The sequence below is a fragment of the Triticum dicoccoides genome, chromosome 1B, assembly GCF_002162155.2.
Source record: "Triticum dicoccoides isolate Atlit2015 ecotype Zavitan chromosome 1B, WEW_v2.0, whole genome shotgun sequence".
NCBI lineage: Eukaryota > Viridiplantae > Streptophyta > Magnoliopsida > Poales > Poaceae > Triticum > Triticum dicoccoides.
The window spans coordinates 443419212-443428637 of record NC_041381.1 but is presented as its reverse complement, the minus strand read 5'-3'; positions in this window follow the sequence as shown (position 1 = coordinate 443428637).

Sequence of the window (9426 nt, the reverse complement as noted above, 5' to 3'; positions counted from 1 at the left end):
AAAGTGGTTGGCATGCCATAAATCACAAACATGCCGTCGATGGAAACATGATGGCATGATATAATTCACGGATAGAATGAAATAATTTAAAATATGATGACTGTGTAAACAGGATGAGATGATATAACTATATTATGTCTTTAGAAAATGGGTTGGCATGCCATAATTCAGATACATGCTGTCTATGTAAACATCATGGCATGACATAATTCAAATATATGATTTATATACTAAGGAAGTGAGTAGAGGGCAATCGCATATATGATGTGTCAACTAAGGAGATGGCATTCAATATTTTGTATATGATGTAAAAACTAAGCATTGCAATACAACATATGCATTATATGAGTAATATAACCCTGCCAAGTTTGAGCATACACCTCAGGGGGATAATAGGACTAGTCATCTGCCTCTGAATCCTCCTCTGAAGGTTATCTGTAACCAACAAGATATCTGCTTCGGCAGGTAGCATTGTCTGCTCTGAAGACCTTGTTTTCACTCCAGATTTCTCCATCACCAATTCAAATGGCTGATGCACAGGAATAGCAGTTGAATATACAAACATTGTCGACAAAAGCAATGAGAAATACAAAAAAAGAACGGCATGATATAATTCACATATATGACGCTTGCCTAAACAGCATGGCATTGCATAATTCACATACATAATGCCTTGCAACAAGATAACATTGCATAATTCACATATATAATGTCTTGCAACAAGATGGCATTGCATAATTCACATATATGGTAATTAGACACTAAACAGGTGGCATTCACACAAAGCATGTCTAAACTAAGCAAATGACATAACAATGCAAGATACCATATGCACTATATGAGTAACATAACCCTGCCAAGTTAGGGCATGCACCTCGGGTGGGGGGTATGACTGGTCATCTGTCTCTGAATCATCCTCTGAGGAGCTATCGGTAACCAGCAAGACATGCGCTTCGTCAGATAGCATTGTCTGCTCTGAAGACCTTGTTTCCACTCCAAATTTTTCCATGACCGTGCCGAATGGCTGATGCACAGGAAGAGTAATTGAATGTACTAAAATTGTTGACAAATTTAACACATAATAAAAAATGATGGCATGATATAATTCACATATAAGATGACTGGCTAACCAGGGTGGCATTGCAAAATTCACATATATGATGCCTGGCTAGACAAGATGGCATTGCATGATTCACATATACGATAAAGAAACTAAACAGATGGCATTGACACAAAGCATGTCTAAACTAAGCAGATGACATCTTTAATGTATACAGTAAGCAATGCAAGGCACCATATGCATGATGTTACCAACATTAGCATGCCAAGTTAGAGCGAAGACCTCATGGGGTAAATAGGACTGGTCTTCTCCTTCTGAATCCCCCTCAGAACAGTTATCTTCCTCTTGATTACGATCCAAAATGGGTGGAGGGGGGGCTGCCTTTGCGCCCACCATGGAACGACGTCTGCATGAAATTTTATTGCCATGCAAGGCTCGTCTCTTTTGCTCTACATGATCAGTTCCATTGTGTACAATAACTGGCATGTATAGGAATAAAACATAGTGAGATTATGTAAGGAGTGCATGCACAAATCCAGAGTGATGGTAGCAAACTATGGATAGACCCAAAACCAATGATAGCAGGCAGATAATAGCTTTAGTTAAAAAATACAGATAATGGCTCCTTTAATGTTTGTTTGCACCCAACATGAAACTCATAGTAGACACCGGAGGTTAACCAGATAGTAGACAGATAGTACTGATTGTTGCCCCAATATGTACCCCACAACCATTTAAAAACTCAAGTTTCAGCATTAGTTTGGACCTGAATCGGAGTCTAATAGGTGAACACGACGGTAATGTAGCATGTCATCATATTAAGCGACGCATAACGTAAGCAGGCACGGAAGAGTGCGACCTCTCTTGCGGACCCGTGTAGTCCTCAAGGTCATATGCTTAGTTGATGATGGTAATGCAGTTGTCGTGGCTGCCGGCGGCGGGGAAGAAGATCTGAGGCGGCGAAAGACAGTCTGGAGAGCGGATCCCTGCTGTGGTGAACCCTTCTGTCGTTGGAGAAGCTGAGCTGGGGTGGAACACAGCGCCGCAGGAGCAGGACAAACCACACAAGGTTTTCTTTAACACATATCTGTAACAGAAGTAATTGAATAAGGGCTTGTTTGAATTTGAGGATTCTAACAATGCAGGGATAGGAAATAGACAGGAATAGGATAGGAATGCACGTGCAAAGCAGAGAATTTAAAAACATGGGATTTCTGCCAATCTGGGTGTTTAATTCCCAATAATTGGAAGATCACAGGATGCAAAAAAGCATGGTGAGATTAAGTTAAACCACAAGAAAATGTATGGTTATAATGTTATTATGCTACTATCTCTTAGTCTTGTGCTTGATGAATAGGAATATGAAAAGGAGGAGAAGTGGAAATTAGAATTCCTATGGTTTTTCTTTCAAGGAGACACTAAAGGAACAAATCCTACAGTTTTCCTTTGCACCAAATTCATGAAAAGTAGTACCATAGGAAACTTTCCAATTCCTATGTTTTTCATTCACTTTTCCTTTCAAGCACTGGCGATTCTAGTAGGCAGGCTTGAGCAAGGAAAATCCTACACCAAAAAAATGTTTTTGTGCTACTTCTATTACTTTGGACCCAGGCCACTGCCATACTAGCTCAACTCCCAGGCCCATCGACAAATACATAGCTCAAACGCACAGAGATAAATAATGATGGCGTTCAAGAGAGTCCATCATGGATAGCTAAGTTGCCTGGTACCTCACTGCTTGTCATATAGTAGGATAAAATAATCGTATTTCCCGTTACTACGAGTGCTCAGTGGATAATATATATAACATGTAGAGTAAAAAGGAGATGCAACAAGTGTACAACCTCTTTGGCGAAGCCATGTCGGTCTCAGTGTGATTGGGTTGGCCGGTGAGGATGCTCCGGCTGACTTTGCTATCGGAGGAGGGGAAGAAGATCTTAGGCGTCTGGAGATGGAGCCCAAGGTACTGCTCCGCTGTGATGGAGGGTTTCATTGTTGGAGCAGCTCCAGTGAGTTGTACGACGCCAAGGCTGAAGCAGGACAAGAGAGACAATGAACAATGTTAACCTGAGTGGAATTCTAATAGCATCTCCAATACATGACGTAAAATACATAACCACAAAGTGCTAGATGTAAAATACATCAGCCGCTCATCTCTGAACTTAACTGTTGAAACTGAACTTAACTGTCGAAACTGAACTTAACTGTCGAAACTGAACTTAACTGTCAAAACTGAACCTAACTGTCGAAACTGAATTTTGCTGTCGAAACTGAATTTTACTATCGAAACTGAATGCACTAGCAAGGTGAGGCTACACGCCGGTCGACTGACTTTTTCATCTCTGGTCAGTCGATTTTGCAGCCGTTGGATACAAAATCAAGGGCCTGCGGTTCATCTTCAACCTCCACCCCCTGAGCCGCCAGCCACCACCGGCCAAACAGCAGCCCCCCGCCCGCCCCGAAAACACTCCCCACCGCCGGTACGCCGCCGCCCCGGCCATCCCTCTAGACCCCCCCCCTGTGCGGAGCTTTTTCTCCGGCGATCCCCACGCCACCGCCCCGCCAACGCCCCGCCACCGCCGGCGACCACCGCCCCCATCCTAAACCCTAAGAAAGATAGTGTGGTACCTCTCCGGCAAGCCCCCCTCCCTGCAGCGGCTGGTTCTTCCTTCACCCCGGCGAGCCCACCCCTTGAAAATCGACTGACCCAAAAGTCGATTCAGTCGACTGAAGTGTAGCCAAATTGGAGCAGCATTGCAAGCAAGAGTAAGAGCGAGAGCGGCAGCGCGAGCAAGAGCAATAGCAAGAGCAGACCAGGCAGGGGACCGAGAGCAAGAGCAGAGCAGCAGCGCGAGCGAGATCTAAAGCAGCAGCAGCTCCTACTGATGTGGACGTCGCCGCCGAGGGAGCGACGCCATGGAGGAAGTGGCCGGCGATGCCGCCGTGGATGGAGCCGCGCCGTGTCGGCTTGGGACAGAGCACCGACAGCACCATGAGATCGAATCAAGAAGAAAATGCGGCAATTAGTGTACAACCTCTTTGGTGGCGCCGATTAGGCCGCAGCTTCATCCGAGGAAATGGTGATGATGATGCTCTTCCGGTGGTGCAGGTGAAGACGGCGGTGTGGGAATGGAGGTGGCGCGAAAGACGAGGGGAACATCGGGGCAGCTCCTTGGAGGTGGAGGACGGGGTGGCTGAACCGGTAGGACGATGAGATAGACGACGGATCCTCATCCGGTACGATGGATGAGGGACGTCGAGGTGTTGCCGTGGATGGCGTCGTCGGGGAAGAGGCTCCGGCTAGGTGGCGGGCGGACCAGGGTGTGGGGTTTCGTCGCGGGTTTTCGCGGCCTCGGTGTACGAATGGGTGGGCGGATGGGATGGCTGTGGGGAACCATGGCTTAGAGGCGCGCTTGTCCGAAATGTGGGGTAAGTTATGAAAGTACCCCCCTCCGATTTGAGGCGGTTCTTTCGGTTCTGAGGTACCACGGGCATTTCGCGTGTCGGGATTTCATAGGAGGTGGGAGTTTTCGCGCGCGTTGTAATTTCGGAATAGCAAGGCGCGGGTTGAGATGGAGGGAGTTGTCGGAGCACAACGAGACAAAGATATATCTTAAGTATTTCGGGCTAACAAGGCGCGGGTTGAAGAGGCGGGAGTTTCGCAGCACGATAGACAGAGACGCTAGCTTCAATTTTCGACATAGCAAGGCGCGGCTTGAAATTTCGGAAGAACAAGCTTAATGTGTACCCAAAAAAAACACAATTTGCACCTCAACACGCACAACACACACAAACACCATTTAGACTAGAGTAAGGTACACGTGCATTGCACGCATGAGATTTGGCAACCAAATTATGAATAAATACCACATTATAGCATGCAACCTTTGAGTCATATATGCATGATGTAGATGTTCGTTTAATTCTTATAGTTCATTTCATTTAAAATCATCTAGTTTTTATAAGAAAGCTAATCTATTTTAAGATTCATGGAATTATGCGTTGTAAGACATAAAGTAAAAACAAATAATGGCAAATCATGTAGAAAAACATTTGGGCAATTTTGATACGGAAGATTCTAGAACAAATAAAAAGTGCTTGTGTTTTGATGTTTGTGCATTATGCTTAAGTTCAACCATGGAGTCTTCTATATTATACATGTGGCAAAATCTGGTGGAATCTAGATGATATCCAACGGCCAATATTGATCAAATTTGCCATCTTTGGACCATCGGATTCGCCTCATCCAACGATCATCTTTCAAAGTTAAAGTTACCCACACAAAATATAAAAAAATAATATATATATATATATATGTGTGTGTGTGGGTATAGATATAGATATGTGATGCGAAAGCCGCCCATCATCTCCAATTAGAATAGTGTGTCCATGCACGGATGCGACGTGGGCAAATGATGTCAGCCATCAGTATCTCAAATTCAAATCAGTCTGACCTTGTTCAATGTGTATACATTACAACATGCTCGTTTCCAAACCACACCGCGCAGATCTCCGTTATATTCATGCATGCATGGGTTTCAAACATCAAGATCTCTTATTCAAATATTTGAATTCAACTTTACATTGATTATGACCTCACCTATTCTTTTACACCCACACAGTAGTCTTCTCTTTATAATTGTACCACTAACTTTCTCTCATGCATGCATGCACACACACTACCAGTCGGCATTATCCATCGCACGCATGCAATCTTTTTCTTCAGGTCGGTCTCCCATGAAGGCACACACCCACACACATCCCCCTCTCCATCATATAGGGCATTCTTTATCTCTTACGCGTACATGCGCAACGATCGATGTTCCTCTATGTATGTGTGTATACAACTAGGTCTTTCATAGTTTTCCACACAAACCGATCAATCGATATATCCAGTGAGGTCTCACCCTCTTTCCCATGTCCACATAGATCAATCTATACCTCTCTATATAGGATTAACATATATAGCTAATACACCCACATTAATTATATATCCAACGTCCCCCTCTCATCATCCATGCCTTCCGCTTCATCTCCCAGACGCGTGCACAATGGCGAAGACAGTGGGCAGTAAGCCCCCCCCCCTAACATCACTATATATCAAGGCTAATATGAATGTGATCATTAGACAATTGCTGCTAAAAAAGTTTAATTTCATGAATTGACCCTCCTCGTAAAGGATTAGCAATGCTTGGCCTCCTAGCTCATTTATTTTTCATGGCTCCGCCACTGCGTGCAACAGCGCACGTGTTCGCCCCCTTTCTCTAAATATCGATCTCGCACTTGTGCATTCCTTCATAGTCTCCCTCCACTCGGCCCCTCGCACCATCTTCTAGCCCCCCACCGGATTTTGCCACATGTACAATCTAGCAGACTCCATGGTTGAACTTAAGCATAATGCACAAACCTCAAAACAACAGTGGTTCTCTTTTGTTCTAGAATCTTCCGTATCATAACTGCCCAAACTTTTTCTAGTTGAATTGCCATTATTTGTTTTTACTTTATGCTTTACAACGCACAATTACATGAGTTATAAAATAGATTAAGGGCTTCTTTTATTCAAAGGATTCTCAAAGGAATTTTGGAGGATTCTAATCATTAGGAATTTTTCCTATCTTGGTTGTTTGATTCGTAGGATTGTAAACCATAGGAATTTTTTCATATGATTCATTTGCACTACATTTCATAGGAAACATCCCATCCACTCAAACCTCTTTGAAAGAATTCTGCGTTTTTTCTATGCACAATCAAACACTCGTACAATCCTGTAGGATTCAAGACGACATTCCACTATAATCCCATGTTTTTCCTATTCCCGCGTTCTTAGCTTTTTTATAAAAAACTAATTGATTTTGAATGAGATGAACTATAAGAATTAAACGAAGGGCTACATCACGCATATATGACTCAAAGCTTACATGCTATATTGTGGTATTTATTCATAATTTGGTTGCAAAATCTGATGCGTGCAATGCACGTGTACCTTACTAGTACTTCGAATATGTGCAAAACACGTAAATTAGAATACCAATGGCACGCCACACAGTGTCTCTCTTACAGTTCATGAAGCCACGTGGCAAATGTCGAGGCGTTGTCGCGACCTCCTTGCATGGATTGATCACAGTGACGTGTTGCTGGTTCCAGAAGAATATACTCGTCCTCCCTGAGCCATACTGGCGGTACATGCACGAAGCGAAGATGTGCACGCACGCCACACACGCACTCATTCCCTCGCACGCACACGCGGGTACACGGGCGGACGTAATTTTGTACCAAGATCCACCCCATGTGATAATTTGACGTGTGTAAAGTCGTTCACTTCATTGATGATCAATTAATACAACGCATACAAATTGAGTGGACGTGAGGACGGAAGAAAGACATTATTACTCCACTGCGCGCATGCGAGTAGTTAAATCGTGGGTTGCTAGTAGTACTTCCATTGGTCTCCTTCGTATTTTGTGCCAATTTTTGACAGTAACATAATATTTACGCATTTGAGCAGTGTAGTACTTGAAATTTATATTCCGCTAAACTCATCGGGAGCCATTTCGGGCCTCAAAACCAAAACCATCAATTAATCTTTACCTTGTTCCCATCACATTCGAAAGCCTGCTCACACCTACTAGTACGTACCAAACCTGAACGTGTTCCCACTATGCAGGTATTAGTACTAGTGCTAGTACTTAGGTTATAAAAAGGGGAACTACTTAACCGAAAATTACTCTACCTTTCCTCCTCATAATTGCTTCTTCTTCATCCATCATTGCCATGGCCGGTGAGCAGAGCTCTAGGTCGAGAACTACTCGTAACAAGGGAGCGGCAACCAAGGCTGTGGAAGAAAAAGAGGGCTCGCCGCCACGCAGAGACCTCGAAAGATCTCTCACGGGCAGGCGATGGCTCCCAGGAGCGCCCTAGCCGCGGAGGCGAACATGCCGAGCCGGCGGAGCTGGAGTCGTTATCCCTCGATGGCATGCCCGATCAGCTCAATAAGCACCTCAATAAGCAGAAGGAGTTCATCCGAGGCTTGATGGAGTTGCTGAAGGAGAGCCTCGACGACATGCCCGCTGAGCTCAATCAGCAGGGGGAGTTGACCACCGGCTTGGTGATGCCGCTGAAGAAGAGCATTTCCTTGAAGAAGAAGGCGACCGGCAAAATCCTGCGACTTCGGGAGGACAAGGCGAAGCTCTGCCACGAGATCGACCTGTTGAAGGAGAAGAACGCCGGCTGGAAGAAGCTGCATGAGAATAGTAGTTCCTCGATGAAGATGCTGCAGGCCCTCGTCATGGAACAGAAGGAGGAGTTGGCGAAGCTCCGCATCAAGCACCCGGCTGCTGTCAAGGTACGTAATGCGGCCGTGGAACAGATGATGAAGGCTCGCGTCAAGAAATCCCGTGTCATGGACAGAATGAAGAAGATGGCGGAGGAGACGCGCAAGGAGATGGAGGTCGTGCAGGCGATGAAGAAGAAGTTATGACTCTGCAGCGAATTAGATCATTTGGGGTGATAATCTTCCTTCTTCTTTTGCTGATGTGTTTCATCTTTTGCTTCGGGTGTTTCGCCGCACGTGTCACGTTCTCTGCGAGTCATGAATAGAATAATGGTTTTTGTTTTTTGAGGGAATGAATAGAATAATGCTAACAATGAGATGACTAGGAAATTAGATCATTTTTATCGCCATATGACACTGGGCTGCCGTGTTTCGTGCTCCTCCGTCGCAGTACTACTCCGGTGGAATACTTGAGTATACCACACGGTTCTTTGCTCCTCCTCGATCAGGTCGTTGGCGCATTTATATGAGCAGTCAAATCACAAGGCCCCGCCTTCCAGCAGTAATGAGCCGTCAAATCATAAAGGCCCTCGCCTCTCGTGAAACCGACCAAGCTAGACTGCCCCGCCCTCTAGCCTTTTAAAAAATGTATACTATTGTACAGCAGTAGTATCGATGGATTGCACCATGGAGCAAAACTTGAAATTAAAAAAAAGGTGGTACATATAAAGAGCGCTCGTCGCCAAATTATGCATATAGTACTATTAAAAAGGCTAGTCACAATAATGGTGTCCAGCACAACCCACCCCTCAAATAAAACTAAGCACCCTGGAATTCTTTGACAAAACTAAGCACCCTGAAATTCTTTGACAACTAAACTGCTGGCTATATGATGTTGGCCATATATATTGTACATATATAATATGAAGAAACAAGTGGTAGTACTATACCAACTAAAAGATGAAATGTAAGAAATACTAGTATGTACGTACTGAAGAGTTAAAGTAACAAGAAGAAACATAACATAGTTCTGCTGGGGGCTCAGCACAACACACCCCTCAAATTAAATTAAGCACACCTGAAATTAAACTTTGCA